The sequence below is a fragment of the Dendrobates tinctorius genome, unplaced genomic scaffold (genome assembly GCF_039654945.1).
Source record: "Dendrobates tinctorius isolate UK_male_01 unplaced genomic scaffold, ASM3965494v1 ptg000060l, whole genome shotgun sequence".
NCBI lineage: Eukaryota > Metazoa > Chordata > Amphibia > Anura > Dendrobatidae > Dendrobates > Dendrobates tinctorius.
Window position 1 is genome coordinate 57,409,774 of NW_027361728.1, and position 26,199 is coordinate 57,435,972.

Sequence of the window (26,199 nt, forward strand, 5' to 3'; positions counted from 1 at the left end):
GAGAACAATGGGGATAGGGGAAAATATGTGTAAGTGGGTTAAGAGCTGGCTCAGGGATAGGAAACAAAGGGTGGTTATTAATAGCGCTCACTCGGACTGGGTCATGGATAGCAGTGGGGTACCACAGGGGTCAGTATTGGGCCTGCTTCTTTTTAACATAATTATTAATGACCTAGTAGGGGGCATAGAGAGTAGAATTTCAATATTTGCAGATGACACTAAACTCTGCAGGGTAATCAATACAGAGGAGGACAATTTTATATTACAGGAGGATTTATGTAAACTAGAAGCTTGGGCTGATAAATGGCAAATGAGCTTTAATGGGGATAAATGTAAGGTCATGCACTTGGGTAGAACAAACAAGATGTATAATTATGTACTTAATTGTAAAGCACTGGGCAAAACTGTCACAGAAAAAGACATGGGTGTATGGGTGGATGACAAACTCACATTTAGTGGCCAGTGTCAGGCAGCTGCTGCAAAGGCAAATAAAATAATAGGATGCATATTTTTACCTCTATACAAATCACTAGTGCGACCACACTCCGGTGTATAAGAAAGACATAGCCGAACTGGAGTGGGTGCAGAGAAGAGCGACCAAGGTAATTAGGGAACTGGGGGGTCTTCAATACCAAGACAGGTTATTACACTTGGGGTTATTTAGTTTGGAAAATCGAAGGCTTAGGGGTGATCTTATTACAATGTATAAATATATGCGGGGACAATACAAAGACCTTTCTAATGATCTTTTCACTTTTCATTAACAGCTCTATTTCCACATCTGCATCCCAGCTTCTATCACTAACCACCTCTCTAGGCCTCTCACAGCTTTCAACCTCTGAGACACACAAGGACGGTAACACCCTTGATCTGGTCTTTGTCCGGCTCTGCTCAATCTCCCACCTAAATAACTCACCGCTTCCACTCTCTGACCACAACATTCTCTCCTTCACACTCACAAATCCTCGCCCATCCCAGCTCACTCCTACCTACCACACAGTCAGAAATCTACAAGCCATTAACCCTCAGACACTTTCAAACTCCCTACACTCATCACTGTCCCCAATCTCCTCTTTTTCCTGTCCTAATCTGGCTGTTCATCACTACAATGACACTCTTAGAAGCACCCTTGACCAAGTAGCTCCCCTCACCCTCAGAACCTCCAAGCACAGAGTTAAACAGCCCTGGCTCACATCGCAAACTCAACTTCTCCAGCAATGCTCTAGGAGTGCTGAACGCCTATGGTGAAAAACCCACACACCAGAAGACTTCATCCACTTCAAATTTATGTTAAGAACCTATAACGGTGCCCGTCACCTCGCCAAACAGACTTACTTCACCTCTCTGATCTCCTCACTAGCCAACAACCCCAAGAAACTTTTTGACACTTTTCACTCCCTCCTCAGGCCAAAAGCACAAGCCCCTATCACAGACATTTGTGCTGATGACCTGGCCTCCCACTTTACAGAAAAATAGATAATATCCGTCAGGAAATCTGCTCCCAACCACCAAGTGCTGTGACTCCCATCCCTTCCTGCATCTCCCCTGGCTCACTTTCCACATTTGATTCCATCACAGAAGAAGTCTCCAGACTCCTCTCTTCTTCTCGTCCGACTATATGCACTACCGACCCCATTACCTCACATCTCCTCCAGTCTCTCTCTCCAGTCGTCACAACCCACCTAACTACAATCTTTATTCTCTCACTCTCCTCTGGCATTTTCCCATCCTCCTTCAAACACGCCATCATTACTCCATTACTAAAGAAACCCACTCTCGACCCATCCTGCACAAACAACTACAGACCAGTCTCCAATCTCCCCTTCATCTCTAAACTTTTGGAGCGCCTAGTTTACTCCCGCCTTACCCGTTACCTCTCCACTCACTCCCTTCTAGACCCTTCACAGTCCGGCTTCCGCCCCCTACATTCGACTGAAACTGCACTCAGCAAAGTGACCAATGACCTTCTGACAGCAAAACGTAATGGTGACCACTCTCTGCTCATTCTTCTTGACCTATCTGCAGCTTTCGATACTGTTGACCACCATCTCCTACTCTCTAGGCTCCAGTCACTAGGCATTAAGGACACTGCTCTCTCCTGGTTCTCTTCCTATCTCTCTGACCGCTCCTTCAGTGTTTTGTTCTCTGGCTCCACTTCATCTCCTCTTCCTCTTGCTGTCGGGGTACCTCAGGGCTCAGTCCTTGGCCCCCTTCTCTCTCTACACAGCCCCAATTGGACAGACCATCAGCAGATTTGGCTTTCAGTACCATCTTTATGCTGATGACACACAACAATACACGTCATTCCCCAACCTTACCCCCTCTGTACTACAGAACGCCAGTGACTGTCTGTCCGCAGTCTCCAATATCATGTCCACTCTCTATCTGAAACTCAACCTCTCCAAAACTGAACTTCTTCTGCTCCCGCCATCTACTAACCTCCCTAAATCAGACATTTCCCTCTCCGTGGGTGGTACCACAATAACACCCTGGCAGCAGGCGCGCTGTCTAGGCGTTATGTTTGACACCAATCTCTCCTTCACATCCCATACACAATCTCTTGCCCAATCTTGCCGCTTACACCTAAAGAACATCTCTAGAATCCGCCCTTTTCTCACCACGGAAACAACAGAACCCCTCACTGTAGCATTGATCCACTCCCGCTTGGATTACTGCAACGCTCTATTAATTGGCCTCCCCGTCACTCGACTATCCCCTTTCCAGTCCATACTTAATGCAGCAGCCAGAGTTGTCCATCTGGCTAATCGGTACTCGGACGTGTAATCTCTTCGTCAGTCATTACACTGGCTGCCCATTCATTATAGGATCCAATTCAAAGTACTTGTTCTCACCCACAAAGCTCTCCACGGGGCGGCACCCCCCTACATCTCCTCCCTCATTTCTGTCTATCGGCCTAGCCGATCGCTGCGCTCTGCAAATGACTTTCGACTAACCTCTGCACTAATCCATACCTCCCACTCCCGACTCCAAGACTTCTCCTGTGCTGCTCCTATCCTCTGGAATGCTCTACCCCAAGAAATTAGGGCTAACCAAAATTTGCATAGTTTTAGGCGCTCCCTCAAAACACATTTGTTCAGAGTGGCTTATCACGTTCACTAATCAAAGTCATTCTATTTGTAAGTGTGCGTGTGTAGCCCATTCACTATATCCATCCATCCTTCACTCCCTCAAGATGGCTGGACCTTCATTGTAAATATACAATTGTAAATACACACCTGTTCTTTGCATCTCCCTCACCTCATTGTAGATTGTAAGCTCTCACGAGCAGGGTCATCTTATTTCGTCTTATTTTGCTTTAATTATTGTATTGTTAACGTTGTTACTTATGACTTGTGTTTTGAAACTGTTAAACTGTAAAGCGCTGCGGAATATGTTGGCGCTATATAAATAAAGATTATTATTATTATTATTTCACTCTTAGACCTGTGACGGGGACATGGGGGCATCCTCTACGTCTGGAGGAAAGAAGGTTTAAGCATACTCACAGACGCGGATTCTTTACTGTAAGAGCAGTGAGACTATGGAACTCTCTGCCATATGATGTTGTAATGAGTGATTCCCTACTAAAATGTATGGATGCCTTTCTTGGTTATATACACTAGTTTCTTTAATATTGCGTTGATCCATGGAGCTAGCCTGATTGCCGTATGTGGAGTCGGGAAGGAATTTTTTTCCGCAATGTGAACCTTACTGTTTGCCACATGGGTTTTTTTTGCCTTCCTCTGGATCAACATGTTAGGGCAAATTAGGATAGGTTATGGGTTGAACTAGATGGACTTAAAGTCTTCCTTCAACCTTTATTACTATGTTACTATGTGCAGTGTATTACCAAATAATGTATGTGTGCATGTATTAACACCTGTTTGGGACTTTTATTTTTTTGTGTCTCTTAACTCTCTAAAAAAATCTGTCTTGGTCATGTGATGGACATATTTATAAAGTTTCTTGCAATTCACAGTTCTGGTATGCAACCAAAAGACTAGAAATTCAGATTAAATGACTGCAAGGGGATATAGAAAAAAAACATAAGAAATTGGAACAGAAAGTATATTGTGAAAAAATGTTTAACTTTATTTCATGCAAAAAACAGAAGTCCTTTGCAGAAACTGGAATATTCCTTTTAATTGATTCAAGTTAATTACCCACTGTTTGACTATAACACATTCCTTATCCTCCATAAGTCAGAATTTGCTACCATCGTTGGAGTCATGATGGATATACTGTAAGTATTTACTAATTTAGGTAGCTACGCAATATAAGTTATATTGTTTAACTATATTTATATTTGATTGTATTATATATAGCCAGTCCCATTCATGCTCTTTAAGTTGAGTTCCTGTGAAGTGTATACACAGTGGCTTAAGCTGGAGTGACACATAACGACTTACCACCTTATCAAGGTGTCAGGATCGCTAGTAAGTCGCTATGTGATCGCTGGTGAGCTGTCACACAGACAACTTCACCAGCGATCAGCACAGCGTTGCCGAGCGCCCGGCATCGCTTGCCATCCCTGTAAAAAATAGAATTAAAATAAAAAATATTGTTATTCTCACCTTCCGACGTCCTGCGCAGCATTCCTGCCTCTCTCCACGCTCCGGTCCCAGTAATCCTTTGCGAGAATGACCGCGAGACCTCACGGTCTCGCGGGAGTGCGAAGTCTCGCGGTCATTTGTGCAAAGGATCACTGGGACCGGAGCGTGGAGAGAGGAAGGCTGCGCGGGATGTCGGAAGGTGAGAATAACAATATTTTTGTGCGTGCTGGCCAGCGGGAGACCAGCGACGAAAAATATGTCCAGAGGTTTCTTGCAGCGATCAGCGATACCGGCAGGGGGGCCGCTCGCTGATCGCTGTCACACACAGCGATCTCGCTGGTGAGATCACTGTTACATCACAAAAGTTGTTACTCAGCAGCAATCTCGCTAGCAAGATTGCTATGTGTGACTCCAGCTTTACAAATAAACAACATTAACCCCTTCCTGACATGAGACGTACTATCCCGTCCACGGTACCCGGGCCCGTATGACCGGGGACGGGATAGTACGTCTACCGCGATCAGCGGCGCCCACGTGGTGAGCGCCGCTGATCGCGGCCGGGTGTCAGCTGATTATCACAGCTGACACCCGGCACAATGTGTCAGGGGCGGTCACGGACCGCCCCCGACACATTAACCCCTTGCACACCGCGATCAAACGCGATCGCGGTGTACCGGGAGTTAAAGGGAAGCATCGGCAGGGAGGGGGCTCCCTCCGTGCTTCCCTGAGCCCCCCACGGCAGCGCAATGTGCAGCGCTGCTGCGGGGGACTCCTATCCTCCAGGCCCCCGAATCCAAGATGGCGACGGGGGCCTTCGGGGGCCTGGGGAAGCTGGCTTCCTCAGTGCCTGCAAAGCGCAGGCATGAGGAAGCCTTGTGCACTGCCTGTGACAGATTGCTGATCTGTCACAGTGATCTGTGATGTGACAGATCAGCGATCTGTCACAGGACAGTGATGTCCCACCTGGGACTATGTAATAAAGTAAAAAAAAATTTAAAAAAAAGTGTAAAAATAAATTAAAAAAAATCGCCAAATAAATTAGTAAAAAAAAAAAAAAATATTCCCCAATAAATTCATTTTTTTAAAATAATAAAAAAAAAAAACAATAAATGTACACATATTAGGTATCGCCGCGTCCGTAACGACCTGCCCTATAAAACTGTCCCATTAGTTAACCCCTTTAGCGAACCCCTTAAAAAATAAAAATAAAAAACGAAGCAAAAAATAATGATTTATTATCATACCGCCAAACAAAAAGTGCAATAACGCGAGATCAAAAAGACGCATATAAATATCCATGGTACCGCTGAAAACGTCATCTTGTCCCGCAAAAAACAAGCCGCCACACAGCATCATCAGCAAAAAAATAAAAAAGTTATAACTCGCAGAATAAAGCGATGCAAAAATAATTATTTTTTATATAAAATAGTTTTCATTGCATAAAACCGACAAAAACATAAAAAAACGACCTAAATGAGGTATCGCTGTAACCGTACTGACCCGAAGAATAAAAGCGCTTTATCAATTTTACCGCACGCGGAACGGTGTAAACGCACCCCCCCCAAAAGAAATTCATGAAACGCTGGTTTTTGTTCATTCTGCGTCCCAAAAATCGGAATAAAAAGCGATCAAAAAATTTCACGTGCCCGAAAATGGTACCAATAAAAACGTCAACTCGTCCCGCAAAAAATAAGACCTCACATGACTCGGTGGGTCAAAATACGGAAAAATTATAGCTCTCAATATGTGGTGATGCAAAAACTATTTTTACAATAAAAAGCGTCTTTTAGCGTGCGACAGCCGCCAAACATAAAAACCGCCATAAATAGTAAATCAAACCCCCCGTTATCACCCCTTTAGTTAGGGAAAAATAATAAAATAAAAAAAATGTATTTATTTCCATTTTTCCATTAGGGTTAGGGCTAGGGTTAGGGCTAGGGGTGTGTTGGGGTAGGGTTAGGTTAGGGTTAGGGCTAGGGTTAGGGTTAGGGCTAGGGTTAGGGTTAGGGCTAGGGCTAGGGCTAGGGTTAGGGCTAGGGTTAGGGCTAGGGTTAGGGCTAGGGTTAGGGGCGTGTTGGGGTTCGGGTTGGAGTTAGAATTGGGGGTTTCCACTGTTTGGGCACATCAGGGGCTCTCCAAATGCAACATGGCGTCTGATCTCAATTCCAGCCAATTCTGAGTTGAAAAAGTCAAATGGTGCTCCTTCCCTTCCAAGCTCTGCTATGCGCCCAAACAGTGTTTTACCCCCTCATGTAGGGTATCAGCCTACTCAGGACAAATTGCAAAACAATTTTTGGGGTCCAATTTCTCCTGTTACCCTTAGGAAAATAAAAAATTGGGGGCAAAAATATCATTTTTGTGGAAAAAAAATGATTTTTTTATTTTCACGTCCGAGTGTTATAAACTTCTGTGAAGCACTTGGGGGTTCAAAGTGCTCACCACACATCTAGATAAGTTCCTTGGGGGGTCTAGTGTCCAAAATGGGGTCACTTGTGGGGAGTTTCAATAGTTTAGGTACATCAGGGGCTCTCCAAACGCACATGACAACCGCAGACCATTCCATCAAAGTCTGCGTTCCAAAACGTCACTGCTTCCCTTCCGAGCCCCGACGTGTGTCCATACAGTAGTTTTCTCCCACATATGGGGTGTCAGCGTACTCAGGACAAATTGGACAACAACTTTTGGGGTCCAATTTCTCCTGGTACCCTTGGGAAAATAAAAAAAATGGTGACTAAAAGATCATGTTTGTGGAAAAAATACGAATTTTTTATTTTCACGCCCGGGCGTTGTAAACTTCTGTGAAGCACTGGGGGGGTCAAAGTGCTCACCACACATCTAGATAAGTTCCTTGGGGGGTCTAGTTTACAAAATGGTGTCATTTGTGGGGGGTTTCCACTGTTTAGGTACATTAGGGGCTCTCCAAAGGCAACATGACACCCGCAGACCATTCCATCAAAGTCTGCATTCCAAAACGTCACTACTTCCCTTCCGAGCCCTGACGTGTGCCCATACAGTAGTTTTCTCCCACATATGGGGTAGCAGCGTACTCAGGACAAATTGGAAAACAACTTTTGGGGTCCAATTTCTCCTGGTACCCTTGGGAAAATAAAAAAAATGGTGACTAAAAGATCATGTTTGTGGAAAAAATACGAATTTTTTATTTTCACGCCCGGGCGTTGTAAACTTCTGTGAAGCACTGGGGGGGTCAAAGTGTTCACCACACATCTAGATAAGTTCCTTGGGGGGTCTAGTTTACAAAATGGTGTCATTTGTGGGGGGTTTCCACTGTTTAGGTACATTAGGGGCTCTCCAAAGGCAACATGACACCCGCAGACCATTCCATCAAAGTCTGCATTCCAAAACGTCACTACTTCCCTTCCGAGCCCTGACGTGTGCCCATACAGTAGTTTTCTCCCACATATGGGGTAGCAGCGTACTCAGGACAAATTGGACAACAACTTTTGGGGTCCAATTTCTCCTGGTACCCTTGGGAAAATAAAAAAATGGTGACTAAAAGATCATGTTTGTGGAAAGAATACGAATTTTTTATTTTCACGCCCGGGCGTTGTAAACTTCTGTGAAGCACTGGGGGGTCAAAGTGCTCACCACACATCTAGATAAGTTCCTTAGGGGGTCTAGTTTCCAAAATGGTGTCATTTGTGGGGGGTTCCACTGTTTTGGTACATCAGGAGTTTTCCAAACGCGACATGGTGTCCGATCTCAATTCCAGCCAAAAACGTCAAATGGCGCTGCTTCCCTTCCGAGCTCTGCCATGCCCCCAAATAGTGGTTTACCCCCACATGTGGGGTATCAGCGTACTCAGGACAAATTGCACAATAACTTTTAGGGTCCTGTTACCCTTGGAAAAATAAGAATTGAGGGTGAAAAGATCATTTTTGTGGAAAAAATATGATTTTTTAATTGTATGGCTTTATGTTATAAACTTCTGTGAAGCCCATGGGGGTTCAAAGTTCTCACCACACATCTAGATAAGTTCCTTAGGGTGTCTAGTTTCCTAAATGGTGTCATTTGTGGGGGGTTTCCACTGTTTTGGTACATCAGGGGTTTTCCAAACGCGACATGGTGTCCGATCTCAATTCCAGCCAAAAACGTCAAATGGCGCTGCTTCCCTTCCGAGCTCTGCCATGCGCCCAAATAGTGGTTTACCCCCACATGTGGGGTATCAGCGTACTCAGGACAAATTGCACAATAACTTTTAGGGTCCTGTTACCCTTGGAAAAATAAGAATTGAGGGTGAAAAGATCATTTTTGTTTAAAAAATATGATTTTTTAATTGTATGGCTTTATGTTATAAACTTCTGTGAAGCCCATGGGGGTTCAAAGTTCTCACCACACATCTAGATAAGTTCCTTAGGGGGTCTAGTTTCCAAAATGGTGTCATTTGTGGGGGGTTTCCACTGTTTTGGTACATCAGGGGTTTTCCAAACGCGACATGGTGTCTGATCTCAATTCCAGCCAAAAACGTCAAATGGCGCTGCTTCCCTTCCGAGCTCTGCCATGCGCCCAAATAGTGGTTTACCCCCACATGTGGGGTATCAGCGTACTCAGGACAAATTGCACAATAACTTTTAGGGTCCTGTTACCCTTGGGAAAATAAAAATTGGGGTGAAAAGATCATTTTTGTGGAAAAAATATGATTTTTTAATTGTACCGCTGTACGTTATAAACTTCTGTAAAGCCCTTGTGGGTTCAAAGTTCTCACCACATATCTAGATAAGTTCCTTGGGGGGTCTAGTTTCCAAAATGGGGTCACTTGTAGGGGGTTTCCACTGTTTAGGTACATCAGGGACTCTCCAAACGTGACATGGCGTCCAATCTGAATTCCAGCCAATTTTGCATTGAAAAAGTCAAACGGCGCTCCTTCCATTCTGAGCTCTGCAATGCGCCGAAACAGTCGTTCCCCCCCACATATCAGGTATCTGCGTACTCAGGACAAATTGCACAATAACTTTTGCAGTTCAATTTCTCCTGTTACCCTTGGTAAAATAAAAAAAATTGAACCTGAAGTATTTTTTTTATGAAAAAAAGTTAATGTTCATTTTTTTTTAAATATTCAAAAAAATTCCTGTGATGCACCTAAAGGGTTAATAAACTTCTTGAATGTGGTTTTGAGCACCTTAAGGGGTGCAGTTTTTAGAATGGTGTCACTTTTGTGTATTTTCTATCATATAGACCCCTCAAAGTGGCTTCAAATGTGATGTGGTCCTAAAAATAAAATGGTGTTGTAAAAATGAGAAATCGCTGGTCAACTTTTAACCCTTATAACTTCCTAACAAAAAAAAATTTTGGTTCCAAAATTGTGCTGATGTAAAGTAAACATGTGGGAAATGTTAGTTATCAAGTTTTTTGTGTGCCTTATCTCTGTGATTTAAGGGCATAAAAATTCAAAGTTGGAAAATTGCGAAATTTTCAAAATTTTCGCCAAATTTCCGTTTTTCTCACAAATAAACGCAAGTTATTTGAATGAAATTTTACCACTAACATGAAGTACAATATGTCACGAGAAAACAATGTCAGAATCACCGGGATCCATGGAAGCGTTCGAGAGTTATGACCTCATAAAGGTACAGTGGTCAGAATTGTAAAAATTGGCCCGGTCATGAACGTGCAAACCACCCTTGGGGGTGAAGGGGTTAAAGTTAGTAAAAATGTATCTCCAAAGGATGTTTTTGTCTGAGTGCAGGCCTGTTAGAAGTGAAATGTGCGCTCTGCAGAGCAGCTTTAGCTTGTTTCGTTGCTTATACTTAGAGATTTCTGGAGGCAGTATGAGGCTTCCGCTATACAATCTGCTACTCCTAAAATAACATGGACAGCTGGACTTTAAATACCTTGCGCTACTGAACATGAGTTCAACTGCTGAGTCAACAGAAACAGGTTGCAAACATTATGAGTAATGCCCTGCGAAAAGTACAACTAAGAATATTGATGACTTTAACATAAAGTTATAATTTTGCTTTATATAACTATCAGCTAAACATAACATAAGCAGAGCAATCCAAATATTAGCAATGACTGATAGCTGAATACTGCAGGTATCACGTTTAGAGTCACATTCTGTATCTATAGACCCATTACAGGCTCCATCAATCATCAGAGCGAACATTCATTGGAAGCGCCAGTGTGAACAAGCAATCAGCCAAAAATGAGCAAATTCTTATGTGTTAGGTGATCACATGTTGTATGATTATAGGCAAGATACTCAGCCATATAATGAGGAAGTGATGTTTACATTAAAAGGGGTTTCCTTTCTTCAGCCTATCAACCTGCGCTAGGATAAAATATTGAAGAGCACCTCCCCTCTTTCACACATCCACATGTCCAGCGCTGCCTCTTAACCATTGTTCTGGGCTTTGGTTATAGATTAGAGTGCTGACATAATGACTGAGTGCCCATCACCGCTGCAGCCGAACATTGAGCTCACCGACTCTGCCAATGCAGATTCCACAAGCCACTGAGCTCAGTGATTGGCTGCAGTGGTAATGTGTGCTGTGCTCATGATGTCACCATTGCAGCCTGTAAACAAAGACCATGCAGTGGTGGAGGGGCAATGCTGGACATGTGGACGGTGAGTAACAGCTCTTTTTTTTCATTAAACCTAGTCCATTAGACTGAAAATATGCATTCCTGGAAAACCCCTTTAATGCAAACGTGATGCACATTCATGATAATTGCAGCATGTAAATCGAATGCAGATCAACTTCCTATATCCTTGGTCAGCACTGGTTTGGAAGCTTAGATGCCTGTGTAAAAGTTAATAATTGTTAGTAGATGTTTCTGAATAACTGGTTTATACATAAAAGGAACCTCATAAAATATGCAGTCTGATCTAGAGAATTGTAACATAGTAACATAATTTTGAAGGCTGAAGGAAGACCTTATGTCCATCTAGTTCAGCCTATTTTTAGTGCAGCTGTTCTGCATTGTTGATCCTGGGGAAGGCAAAAAAAACCCCACAGAGTAGAAGCCAATTTTCTCCATAGGGAAAAAAATTCCTTCCCCTAAGCTGGGTCAACCATCTACCTATAATATTATGTTATTCGTAACCTTCTATACTGTTACTCACAAGAAAAGCATCCATTCCTTTCTTAAATTCATTCAGTGAGTTGGCCATCACCACTTCCTCAGGAAGAGAATTCCAGAGCCTCACTGCTCTTACCGTGAAGAACCCTCTTCTATGCTGGTACAGAAATTGTCTTTCCTCCAAGCGAAGAGAATGCCCCCTTGTTCTTGTCACAGTCCTTGGTACAAACAGTTCATTGGAGAGACCTCTGTATTGCCCTCTGATATACTTGTACATATATATAGGTCTCCCCTAAGTCTTCTCTTTTCTAGAGTAAATAGTAGAGTTGAGCGAAACGGGTCGAAAAAATTCAAAAGTCGCCGACTTTCACCAAGGTCGGGTTTCATGAAACGAAACCCGACCTCAGCGTGAGGTCGGCCACGAGGTCGGCGACTTTAGCACCAAAGTCGCGTTTCAAAAGATGCTTCAGCGCCCTTTTTCAGCCAATGAGGAAGAACGGACACTGTGGGCAACGTGATGACATAGGCAGCGGTCCCCACCATCTTTGAGAAGGGCATGCAAGTGATTGGCTTGCTTTGGGGGGCATCACAGGGGGTATAAAAGGGAGTGCACGCCGACCGCCATCTTCTGCTGATCTCAGTATAGGGCTAGCTGCTGCTGCAGATTCTGTAGGGAGAGCGTTAGGCAGGGAAGAAGAAAAAAAATCAGCTGCTGCTGCTAGCGATTTTGCCTGTACAACACACCAGTCACTGTGCAGTGCAAGGGGAGGCTATATTTTGGTGGATCAGCTCTGTTGGTTGTTAGGCTGCCTTATAGCTGCATTGCTGGTTTCACACTGCTCTGCAAACTGCTTTTTTAAAAGCAATCCTTTTTTTTTTTTGTCCTGGTGAGATACTGAGCGTGCATTTTTTCACACTGTGCAGTGGTGTACGCTCCTCACACAGTACCATGTAACGGCTGTTATCACGGCCACAGTGAAGCTAAGGGTGTGACTCTGTAAGGATAAGTCGAGGAGTTGTTCCGTTCTTACAGACCACCACCTTATAGTTTTGTCTGTTTTTCAAACAGTCTAGTCTATTTGCTGTTTGATTACATTCAAAACTATAGAGAGACAACGTGTGTCAGTCCGTATACAAAAACACGGAGCTTGACAATTTAATATACACCGGACAGCGTTGTACGTGCACGCTGCTCTCTCAGTACCGTGTAACGGCTGTTATCACGGCCACAGTGAAGCTAAGGGTGTGACTCTGTAAGGATAAGTCGAGGAGTTGTTCCATTCTTACAGACCTACACTCTAGGGAGATTACAATCCTGTCCTGTTCTATATAACATTTTTCACACCTGCCAAATTCAGCCTGTCATACAGCGGTGTGATATACACTGGGCCTGACACAATACATCAGTGTCCAGAAGTGTGTAAGGACATTCCATTTCTCCCGTCCTATATAACATTTTTCACACCTGCCAAATTAAGCCTGTCATACAGCGGTGTGATATACACTGGGCCTGACACAATACAATAGTGTCCAGAAGTGTGTAAGGACAATCCATTTCTCCCGTCCTATATAACATTTTTCACACCTGCCAAATTCAGCCTGTCATACAGCGGTGTGATATACACTGGGCCTGACACAAAACATCAGTGTCCAGAAGTGTGTAAGGACATTCCATTTCTCCCATCCTATATAACATTTTTCACACCTGCCAAATTCAGCCTGTCATACAGCGGTGTGATATACACTGGGCCTGACACAATACAATAGTGTCCAGAAGTGTGTAAGGACAATCCATTTCTCCCATCCTATATAACATTTTTCACACCTGCCAGATTCAGCCTGTCATACAGCGGTGTGATATACACTGGGCCTGACACAATACATCAGTGTCCAGAAGTGTGTAAGGACATTCCATTTCTCCCGTCCTATATAACATTTTTCACACCTGCCAAATTCAGCCTGTCATACAGCGGTGTGATATACACTGGGCCTGACACAATACATCAGTGTCCAGAAGTGGTCGGAGAATTAAATTTTCCCCTGTCCTATTTACACCTTGTACCTTGTTTTACAGTTCCATATCGTTGGTGGAATTGTGGGTACATTTTTCAAAAAAATGAGGAAGTGTGGTGTAAGAGGCCGTGTTAGTGGGCGGGGGTTGCCAGTTGTTAATGATGGTGTTGGTGTTGGATCTGCTGGTAGTGGTAAAACAAAATAACACCTAATGCAGGAGGTGTTGAGCCTGCGTCATCGTCTGGTTCCACAAGGCCTCGAAGGCTCCCTTTTCTGGGAGTAGGTAAACCGCTTTTAAAGCCGGAGCTTCAGGAACAAGTTTTGGCCTACATTGCTGACTCGGCCTCCAGCTCTATCGCCTCCTCTTCTGAACTTTTAAAAAATAAAAGCACTGAGTCATCTTTGGAGGCTCATGGTCATGAACCACACCTTTCTTTGTGTCCTTCACCCCAACCAAAATTCAAGGATGCGGCAGGCCACACAACAGATTACTCCATGGAGCTGTTTTCACATACCATGCCTGGGTTATCAAGTGAAATGGTGAATTACCCAGGCCAAGATGAATCTGACATGGAGTGCACTGATGCACAGCCACTGATAGATGATTCTGCTGGTGCATTCACTCAGAGCACGACATTGTCCTCGCAGTGTACTGAGCCAGATTCTGACCCTGATGAAACTCAGGTGCCCCTTCCCGCATACTATACCACCGTACACGGTGACACAGAGGAAGGTGAACATGACATTGAAGAGGAGGTGATGGATGACCCAGTTGTTGACCCAGATTGGCATCCATTGGGGGAAGAGGGTGCCGCTGCCAATAGCTCCGAAGAGGAGGAGGAGCTTCCGCAGCAGGCATCGACATCGCAACAGCTGTTATCTGTCAGGCACGGAGCAGTCCAAAAACGGGTTACAAAAAGCCAAAAATTTGCTGGACTGCTTGGCCAGACGGTCAAAATAGCAGAGCGTGCAAAGACGCAAAATGTCTTCCATAGTAGGAAGAGTGCAGTGTGGCACTTTTTTGAGCAAAATCCTAATGATCAGGCCAAGGTTATCTGTAAGAAGTGTGCAAAGACCTTTAGCCAAGGGAAAAATCTGAAAAATTTGAATACCAGTTGCATGCTTAGACATTTAACCACCATGCACTTGCAAGCGTGGACGGAACACCCAACCTCATGTACCACATGTGCAAATGCTCCCAAAGAAGCTAGTCAGCAACGCTACATTGTTTCCCCCACTATAAGCCCACCGGTTACCACAGCAGCAAATGTTGAGGTGTCGTTGCAAGGCCAAAGCTGTCAGGGAATCACAATGTTATATCAACGAAAGACTGAATCTAGGCCATCAGAAAGAACTCCAACTCCATCACCATCATCAACCCTCTCTCAGTCCGCCCTGTCCACCGCTAGTTCCACCATAGGCAGCTCTCAAGTCCAGCTCACCCTGCCAGAGACTATGAGTAGGACAAGAAAGTACTCATCCTCTCATCCGCATACACAGGGTTTGAACACCCACATTGCCAAACTAATCTCGTTAGAGATGATGCCCTATCGGTTGGTGGAAAGCACAGCTTTCCGCGAACTCATGGCCTACGCAGTACCACGCTATGAACTACCCAGTCGCCACTTCTTTTCTCGAAATGCCATCCCAGCCCTCCACCTTCATGTGAAGGACCGCATTGTCCATGCACTCAAGCAATCAGTGAGTGGAAAGGTGCACCTCACAACTGATGCATGGTCCAGTAGGCATGGCCAGGGCCGTTACGTGTCCATCACTGTGCACTGGGTTAATGTGGTGGATGCAGGGTCCACAGGGGACAGCGGTGGTGGGACAGTGCTGCCTAGCCCACGGTATAGGAAACAGTTGGCTGTAGGCGTTCGACCCTCCTACTCCTCTAGAAGCGAAAGCTCATCCCCAGAAAGAGCGCAGTCGCAGCAGCACTCCATCCGCAGCTGCCAGTGTTGCACACGAGGTGTCCCTCTATCGATCAGCTAGTGGAAAGCGTCAGCAGGCTGTGTGGAAGATGATGTGTTTGGGCGACAGACACACCGCGGAGGTACTGGTCGACTACTTTCAGCACCAAACTGAGTCATGGCTGGGCAGTCTACATCTTGAGGCAGGCAAGGTATTTAGCGATAACGGTCGTAATTTTGTGGCTTCCATAGCCCTTTCAAAACTCAGACACATACCTTGCTTGGCTCACACCTTGAACCTGGTGGTGCAGTGCTTCCTCAATAATTATCCGGAGTTAACAGGCCTGCTCCAGAAGGTTCGAAAACTGTGCTCGCACATCCGCCGGTCGCCTGTACACTCCAGTCGTATGCAGAAGCTGCAGCGATTGCTACACCTTCCCAAGCATCGGCTAGTTATCGACGTTGCAACAAGGTGGAACTCCACCCTGCACATGGTTGAGCGGCTGTGCGAACAGAGAAAGGCCATAATGCATTTAAGGGAGGATACCCGGACAGGCATTTTGAGGGCAGACATGGAGTTGACAGGTGTGCAGTGGTCAAAGCTGAAAGACCTCTGTAAAGTCCTTCAGTGTTTTGAGGAATGCACACGGCTGGTAAGTGCAGACGATGCCATCATAAGCATGAGCATCCCACTTATGCGTCTGCTCATGCAAACTTTGACGCACATTAAGGAGCAGGCGTCTGCAGCCGAGGTTGACGAAGAGGAAGAGGAGGAGGAAATCCTTGATGACAGTCAGCCATTGTCTGCTCCGGGACCTCTCCTGGACGAGGTGGAGGAAGAAGAGGAAGAGGAGGAGGAGGGTGATGATGGGGATGATTATTTAGGGGAGGAGGATGCTTCTCGTGTGTCCAGAGAAGATGTTGGCGTGGCAAGGTCTGGTACAGGGTTTGTGCGTGACTGGAGGGATGTGGATTTGCCAGAAAGTGCTCCTTCACTAAGCAGTCGCAGTGCATCTTTGACACCGGGAACATTGGCCCACATGTCAGATTATGCCTTGCTGATCCTAAAAAGGGACCCCCGCATTGCCAAAATGATGAATGATGACGACTACTGGTTGGCCAGCATCCTGGATCCACGCTATAAAGGCAAATTCCAAAACATCATGCCACAGGAGAACCTTGACCTAATATTGGCTAACAAACAAGCTACTTTGGTAAACCGGTTGGTTGAGGCATTCCCAGCACACAGCAGCGGTGATGGTTCTCACACGAGCCGTAGGGGCCAGGGGCAGCTTGGAAGAGGTGTTCGTGGTGCACACATCAGAAGTGGCATTGGAGACAGGGGTTTCATGACCATGTTGTGGACTGATTTTTCAAGTCCCGCTCATACTGCATCGATGGAAAGTGACAGGAGACAGCACTTGTCAACTATGGTTACAAACTACTTTTCCTCCCATGTCGATATTCTCCCTCACAGGTCATTGCCCTTTGACTATTGGGCCGCTAAACTGGACACCTGACCTGAATTGGCACAATATGCGTTACAGGAGCTCGCTTGCCCAGCTGCAAGTGTGCTATCGGAAAGAGTCTTCAGTGCTGCTGGATCAATCCTGACAGAAAAAAGGACCCATCTGTCGACCCAAAATGTGGATGATCTAACCTTCATTAAAATGAACCATGCATGGGTTTCCAAGGATTTTGTCCCACCTTCCCCTGATGACACATAGGTTGACAGAAAAATGGCTTGCTTTGGTCCTCCTCTTCCTGGGACTTGACCAATTGCCCTGGACAGGTGGTAAGGTCGACTCTTGGGCGCGGGCACTGGCACAGGGTCCCTCATAGTGCAATCAAGTGTCTCTGATGGTGGGTGTGCACAACCGCTGTCAGACACACCGCCATACTAAGTGGGGCCCAGTGCCAGTACCGACGCCCACGAGTGGGCCCCCCTTGCTTGGGCAGGGCCACAGCATTTGCAATCTTTACCTCTTCCTGCTCCTCCGCTGTGTAGTCTGGGCTGTCAAATCCATACTGGGCCTGACACCGTCTGAGCCTGCCTCGTGATCTATAGACATATATTTTGAATGTGTAAACTATGCTATCCATACATGTTATGCGGTGATACGGTACCCTTTCTCACCTTTGTGCAATCACGTGTAATCCATACTGGGCCTGAGAACGGCTGGCGAGCTGTTAAGTAAGCTACAGCACCTGTGGTTTGCACACGTAAGTTTTTCATTTTTTCAGGAATGACGGTTAGGCCTAATTCCGGAACTGCGGCTGACCTGCACTTACTGGGAAATCATCGTTCGTGGGTAATAATTGTAATCCCAGATCCCCATCACTAACGGTGTTCAGCGGGTTATCTGCACCTGTAAGCGACACACGCTGGCCCTTTCAGTGTAGCGCACATGCAGCCACGGACATGTAATGGCATGACACACCAGTTATTGGCCAATCTCGCGTGCCAGAGCCTCGCGTGTCCCTCTAGTAAGCTGGACGCGGACCGCGGGGGCATGACGGAGTCTCGTTCGTTAACAAAATTAAGCTTGCAATGGGTGCATCTTTTTGGTTGCTGGATGGTTGAGGTTGCCTGTGTTGAGTCAAATTACGCCGCAGGCTCCACTCCTGGTGGTGCCCTTCTGGTCATTCCTTTAAGGTTCAGCTTTGCAACCATACTGCCCACGTAAAACAAACACTTTGCCTTCATGGACGCTGTTTGGAGGGTCGTGACTCGTGGGAATAACGACGCCCAATCAGTTAACCTGCTAGAGAGATCCTTCGTTGCTCCCAAGCATGACATCACACTCCCTAGGAGGAAGGTATGCCACTGTGGCGACCGTACTCCTGGGGGCGACACAAGTGCACTGATGCCCAGCCACTGCGCGATGATTCTGCTGGTACATTGACCCAGACCACTACATTCCCCTCGCACTCTACACAGCCTGAATCTGACCCTGATGAAACTCAGGTTACCCTTCCCATATACTGTTCCACCTTACACGGTGACAAAGAGGAAGCTGCAGATGAAAGTGCAGGTTCGGCCCACCCGCCGTCAGACACACCACCGTACTATCAGGGGCCCTGTGCCAGTGCCGTCGCCAACAAGTGGGCCCCCCTGCTTGCTCAGATCACAGCACTTGCAAGATTGAAATACTTACCTCTCCCTGCTCCACCGCCATGACGTCTTCCGTGTTTTCTGACAGTGATATTCTGATCAGAGAGCGCAATGACATCACGTCTGTACGCCCTCTGCCTAAACAGCCAAGTGCAGTGAGATGGAAGATGGGGACGACGAGGAGTCCAGACTAGTACAGGGATTCCCTAGCGAGGAGACTTATTTAATTGTTTTCAATGTTGGGACAGCAATTTTTGGGGAGCACTATACTCTGGAGAATGATAGATGGGGCCCACCATACACTGGAACATTCCAGAGGTGGACATCAGACACTGGAGCAGAATTTACAGTGCCCATTATACACTAGAGCATTAGAAATGGGGCCCATTATGTATGGAGCATTATTTGGGCCCATAAGACAGTGGAGCTTCATCCATGGGGACCAACATAAACTGTAGCATTATGTGGAGCTCATCATATGCTGTTTCAAACATTATATGGGACCAATGATTCTGTATGGAGAAATAGATGGGCCTTGTTACTCTGTATAGTGCACTATGCAGTGGCCATAATACTGTATGGAGTAATATACTGTCCGTTTTTGGAGCTATTGGAGAATTTAAAATGGATATCAGTCATGAGATGTAAAAAGTGAAGTATTTTTCATTGTAGTATACCACTAATTCTCTGCTGTATCGGAACATCATGAGTTGTGGTATGTGTTAAAGGGGCGCTCTTTGGCACAGGGCACATGAAAACCTGGAGCCAGCCCTACCCCCCCCACAACTTTAGCCAAATAACCCCCATTTTTCAGTGTGTAACTAGTATTATGAAGTAAATAAAGGGTGACAAGCTTCAGTAATAAGAATTTATGCTTTTGGCATTCAAATGGGCACTGTAAGTGTGTTTCCTGTCCTCCTCTCACTGCCGACTGTTCTTCCCCATTGACTTACATTGGGTTTCGTGTTTCAGTCGGACCCCCGACTTTTCACTATAGTCGGCCGATTTTGTTCGACCCGACTTTTGCGAAAGTCGGGTTTCGCGAAAACCCAACTCGACCCGAAAAAAGGCAAAGTCGCTCATCTCTAGTAAATAGACCTAATTTTGATAACCTTTCTGGGTATTGTAGTGAACCAACTCCATTTATCATTTTAGTAGCCCGCCTTTGAACCCTTTCAAATTGTGACGATTTTCGGAAAAGGACGTCCGAGAGTGGACCCTCTGGGTCGCGGATCTGGAGCCCCGGGGGTCGAGCGCTCCAGGTGAAGACCGACCCCTATACAGGGATCGTTTGGGGCAAGACTACCGAGGACAGAACCGCGACAGCCGGTACCAGGAGGGGCGGCTCAAGGACAAGAGGCGCCCGTAGGCAGGAGTACTGGACTGAGAGGTAGAGGACCTAACAGGACTGCTGGATGGGTAGACAGACAGGGAGCAGGTACTAGAGGGGAGAGGACCGGGAGGAAGCACACAAGGGGGTACCAGAAGGGAGAACAGAGCGGTCATGCAGGGTGAACGAACACTGGGAACAAGGATGCAGAGCTAGGGGCTGGAAGCCACGGGGAAGACAGACAGGAAACAGGCGGCACTATAGGAAGGGGGCCAAAGCGCAGCGTGGCGAGCGCACAGCAACACTCAGGCGTCCTCTGCATAGAGAGCGCGCCAGAAATACCCTAGGGTCCGGAAGCGGGCGGTACGTGCCGCCCCCGGCGCCACCCCCCGTAGGCGGAAGAGGGGACGCTGGTGCGCACGCGCGCCCTAAGGAAGGAGCGCGGTGCCGTGACAGGAGGGGAGGCAGAGCGTGGGAGCGCGCCGCGACGAGGACGCCGGTAGGAGGAGGTGGCGGCGGTTGCCGCTGGAGGAGGGGCGGGAGCAGGTGCAGCCGAGACCGCCGACATGACAGTACCCCCCTCTTTACATCCCCCCTTTCTGAGATTGGCCAGAAACTTCTTTAGTATTAGAGGAGCGTTGATATTCTTTTGAGGCTCCCAAGACCTCTCCTCAGGACCAAATCCCTTCCACTCAATGAGAAAGAAAGTCCTCCCCCTGACTTTCTTCATGGCTAAAATATCCTTTACTTCAAAGATGTCATCCGACCCAATAGGTAAAGGAGGGGCAATGAAGATCGGTTGGAACCGATTCAAAACTACAGGTTTCAAGAGCGAGACGTGAAAGGCGTTAGGGACTCGGAGTGAAGCCGGCAACCTCAGTTTGTAAGACACTTCATTGATGCGTTTTAGTACCTCGAAGGGACCGATGTAACGAGGACACAGCTTATAGGAAGGAACCTTCAAGCGGATGTGCTTGGTTGAGAGCCAGACCTTATCACCAGGGTGGTATGGGGGAAGGTCCCTCCGTCTCTTGTCTGCATGTCTTTTGATTCGGGCACTGGTCTTCACAAGAGCCTCTCTGGTCTCCTTCCAAATATTCGAAAATTCAGTGGCGAGGGCATCAGCTGCGGGAAATCCTGAAGAGGCGACAAAGGGTAGTGGAACACCAGGATTGAGACCAGAAACCACAAAGAACGGAGTTTTGGTGGTCGACTCACTGGGGTGGTTATTATGGGCGAATTCCGCCCAGGGTAGAAGAGAGACCCAGTTATCCTGGTGGGCATTGGAGAAGTGGCGCAGGTAAGTTGTTAGGTCCTGGTTAACCCGTTCTACCTGCCCATTGGTCTGCGGGTGATAGGCGGAGGAGAAGTCGAGGGACGTACCCATAAGCTGACATAGAGCCCTCCAGAAGCGAGAAGTAAATTGGACCCCTCGATCAGACACAATTCGTAGGGGAAGACCATGCAACCTGAAGATCTGATGGATGAAGATCTCGGCCAACTTCGGAGCAGAGGGCAGCCCGGCCAGGGGGATAAAATGAGCCATCTTAGAGAAGCGGTCCGCCACGACTAAGATGGTGGTGCAACCAGCTGAGCAGGGCAAGTCGGTTATAAAGTCCATGGCAATTTGCTGCCAAGGGTCCTCCGGCACCGGCAACAGATGGAGAAGACCGGAGGGCAGAGTTCTTGGAACCTTGTTCCGCGCACAGGTTGGGCAAGAGGCAACAAAATCTGCCACGTCTTGGCGAAGGGTGGCCCACCAGTAATAACGTGAGAGTAGCGATAGAGTCTTCTTGGACCCCACGTGCCCCGCAACCTTGGAGGAGTGCCCCCAGCGCAACACCTCCAGACGTTTATTTTGAGGCACGAAGGTCTTGCCTGGTGGAGGAGTAGAAAAGTTCATCGGGGCCACGGTGATCACTTTGGCAGGCTCGATAATATACGAGGGGTTCTCGTCCTCTTCTGGCGACTGTAGAGATCTGGAAAGTGCATCTGCTTTGGTGTTCTTATTACCGGGCCGGAAGTGAAGCTGGAAGTCGAATCGAGAAAAATACAAGGCCTATCTGGCTTGTCTGGAATTGAGCCTTTGGGCGGACTGCAGATAGGCCAAATTCTTGTGGTCCGTGAAGATGGTAAAGGGGTGCACATCCCCCTCGAGCAGGTACCACCACTCTTCCAGAGCCATCTTGATGGCCAGCAACTCCCGATCTCCGATGGAGTAGTTGCACTCTGCTGGGGAAAAGGACTTGGAAAAGAACCCGCAGGGAACCAGACGTCCAGGGGGAACTCGCTGGGAGAGGACCGCCCCAGCTCCGGTGGAAGAGGCATCCACTTCAAGAACAAAAGGCCTACTGGCCACCGGCCGATGTAGGACCGGTGCTGCTGCAAAGGAGCGTTTCAGCGCCAGAAAGGCCGAGATAGGTTTGGTCAACAAGGAAAAATGCGGCACGAACTGTCGGTAATAATTCGCGAATCCGAGGAAACGCTGGATGGCTTTGATTCTGACAGGACGGGGCCACTTGAGTACCGCCGAGAGTTTCTCGGGATCCATCTTCAGACCGGAATCTGTGATGACATGACCCAAGAAGGGTAACGAGGTCTGTTCGAAGAGACACTTCTCAATCTTGGCGTAGAGGTGATTCTCCCGGAGACGGTGCAGGACCATGCGTACGCTTCTCCGATGGGAGGAAAGGTCAGGCGAGAAGATGAGGATATCGTCTAAATACACTATTACGCAAGTGTACAGAAGGTCCCGAAACACCTCGTTAACGAACTCCTGGAAGACAGCTGGAGCATTGCAGAGACCAAACGGCATGACTAAATACTCATAATGACCATCACGGGTATTGAAGGCCGTCTTCCATTCGTCGCCTGCGCCAATCCGGATCAAATTGTAGGCTCCCCGCAGGTCCAGCTTCGTGAAGATTTGAGCCCCTCTCAGCCGGTCGAAGAGTTCTGGGATAAGTGGAAGTGGGTATCGATTCTTAACTGTAATATTGTTCAGGCCCCGGTAGTCGATACATCGTCTAAGAGATCCGTCTTTCTTCCGAACAAAGAAGAAGCCTGCACCAGCTGGGGACGAGGACTTTCGGATGAACCCCTTCGCCAAGTTCTCCCGGATGTATTCAGTCATGGCCGAGGTCTCTGCTGGAGATAGGGGATACGTCCTCCCCCTGGGCAGAGTGGCTCCAGGAAGCAAGTTGATAGGGCAGTCATAGGCCCGATGCGGAGGCAGAGACTCCGCTTCTTTTTTACTGAAAACGTCAGCGTACGCGTAGTACGGTGCGGGGAGACCCGTGAGATTGGTCGGCGTAGGCAGGAGACGAGGTTGGAGGACGGATTGCAAACAACGAGTGTGGCAGGATTGACCCCAGCGGAGGATCTCCCCAGAGCGCCAGTCGACAACTGGCTCGTGCAGCCGAAGCCAGGGTAATCCGAGGAGGACAGCGTGAGACAATTTGGGCAGCACATAGAAGGCTATCTTTTCAAAATGAAGCGCTCCAATTTGTAAGTCCACTTCGGTCGTGATCCTGGTAACGAGCCCGGGAAGGGGTGTTCCATCGACGGAGGTGATAGCCCGTGGGTCTTTTAGGATAACCACCGGAATCTGAAGTTGGTCCACCTCTTGCTGCCGAATGAAATTGCCAGCTGCACCCGAGTCCACATACGCCTCCACAGATCTGCGCTCCTGTCCTGAAACAATTAAGGCTGAAAGGGTAAGAGGCAGAGAGGAATTATGATCACCTAGGGAGACCTCTCTTACCTGACCTAGGTGGAGGCGTTTCCCGGCCTCTCAGGACAAGTGCGGATGAAGTGATTAGCCCCACCACAGTACAGGCAGAGCCCGTTAGTCATCCTCTCTCTGCGACGCTGCTCAGTCAACCTGACCCGATCTACCTGCATGGGCTCGGGGACGCTGCTAGTAGAGGGAGCAGCAGAGCGTGGAATAGGCGCTTGATATAGCCTGAAGGGTCTGCGTTCTCTAACCGATTCCCGCGAGCGCTCCAAAAAACGGAGGTCTATGCGCGTAGCCAGGGCTATAAGGTCCTCCAGAGAGGTGGGGGTATCCCGACCGGCTAGCTCATCTTTAATCTTGCTGGAAAGGCCTCTCCAGAAGGCACCCACAAGTGCCTCATTATTCCATCCGAGTTCAGACGACAACGTCCGAAAACGGATGGCGTACTGCCCCACAGTAAGCGACCCTTGGCGGAGATTAAAGAGAGCTTCTGTGGTAGAAGCCAAGCGGCCGGGTTCATCAAACACCCTACGAAATGTTTCCAGGAAGTTCTGGATATTTGCTACGACGGGATCATCCCTCTCCCATAGAGGGTTCACCCAGGACAGGGCTTCTCCCTCGAGGTGGGATACTATGAACGCCACCTTGGCGCGATCCGTGGGATATTGTTGGGGCAACAGCTCGAAGTGCAGTCTGCACTGATTTAAAAAGCCCCGACAAAGTTTAGGATCTCCACCATATCTGGGAGGCTTACCCAGGCGGGGGGGCGGGGAGGAGACGGCGTCCCTGGGAGGGTTAGAGACGACCGCAGCGGACTGCAAGGCAAGCAGTCGGTCATCGATGGACGCCATATACCCCAAAACGTGGGACTGGGCATCGCGCTGCTGCGCGAGCTCCTGCTGCAGGCTGGCTAGGAGGGGAGCATGCCCGGGGTCAGAGGTCTGCATAGCGGACAAACGGGTGTCCATGGACTTCATAAAAGACATGATTTGGGCCTGATTTTCACGCAGGAACAACAGTTCCTTCTGCGTGGCAGCCGTGGCACCGGCGGGGTCCATGGCCTGAGTGTACTGTGACGATTTTCGGAAAAGGACGTCCGAGAGTGGACCCTCTGGGTTGCGGATCTGGAGCCCCGGGGGTCGAGCGCTCCAGGTGAAGACCGACCCCTATACAGGGATCGTTTGGGGCAAGACTACCGAGGACAGAACCGCGACAGCCGGTACCAGGAGGGGCGGCTCAAGGACAAGAGGCGCCCGTAGGCAGGAGTACTGGACTGAGAGGTAGAGGACCTAACAGGACTGCTGGATGGGTAGACAGACAGGGAGCAGGTACTAGAGGGGAGAGGACCGGGAGGAAGCACACAAGGGGGTACCAGAAGGGAGAACAGAGCGGTCATGCAGGGTGAACGAACACTGGGAACAAGGATGCAGAGCCAGGGGCTGGAAGCCACGGGGAAGACAGACAGGAAACAGGCGGCACTATAGGAAGGGGGCCAAAGCGCAGCGTGGCAAGCGCACAGCAACACTCAGGCGTCCTCTGCATAGAGAGCGCGCCAGAAATACCCTAGGGTCCGGAAGCGGGCGGTATGTGCCGCCCCCGGCGCCACCCCCCGTAGGCGGAAGATGGGACGCTGGTGCGCGCTCGCGCCCTAAGGAAGGAGCGCGGTGCCGTGACAGGAGGGGAGGCAGAGCGTGGGAGCGCGCCGCGACGAGGACGCCGGTAGGAGGAGGTGGAGGCGGTTGCCGCTGGAGGAGGGGCGGGAGCGGGTGCAGCCGAGACCGCCGACATGACACAAATTCAGTAATGTCTTTCTTGAGCACCAGCGTCCAAAATTGCACACAATACTCCAAGTGTGGTCTGACGAGTGATTTGTACAGAGGGAGAATTATGTTTTCATCTCGTGTCCCCAGACCTCTTCTAATGCATCCCATGACCCTATTTGCATTGGTGGCAGCTGCCTGACACTGGGCACTCCAATTTAGCTTCTTAATGACTAAGATGCCTAAGTCTTTTCCATGTCTGATTTCCCCAGCAGTTTCCCATTTAGTAAGTAATTGTAGCATCTGTTTCTCCTTCCCATGTGCATAACCTTATACTTACCTGTGTTAAACCTCATTTGCCATTTTTCAGCCCAATTCTACAATTTACTCAAATCTGTCTGTAGTTGCAAACTGTCCTCCTTTGTGTTAACTACCTTACATAGTTTTGTATCATCTGCAAATACTGATATTTTACTGTGTAAGCCATCCACTAGATCATTAATAAATATTATTAAATAGTAGGGGGCCCAATACAGAACCCTGTGGTACCCCACTAGTAACCCTTGCCCAATCTGAGTATGCACCATTGATAACCACTGTTTTCTATCACTAAGCCAGCTACCTACCCATCTACACACATTTTCCCCTAACCCAAGCTTTCTCATCGTTTATGTGGGACAGTGACAAATGCTTTAAAGAAGTCGAGATAAATGACATCCAATGATTCTCCTTGGTCCA

At 47.9% G+C, this 26,199-nt stretch overlaps 1 protein-coding gene across 3 annotated transcripts in view; it reads right to left on the minus strand.

Moving 5' to 3' along the window:
* SCHIP1 (schwannomin interacting protein 1) overlaps nt 1-26,199 on the minus strand; it is a 789,639-nt gene that overhangs the window by 219,564 nt on the left and 543,876 nt on the right. The window lies entirely within an intron of this gene.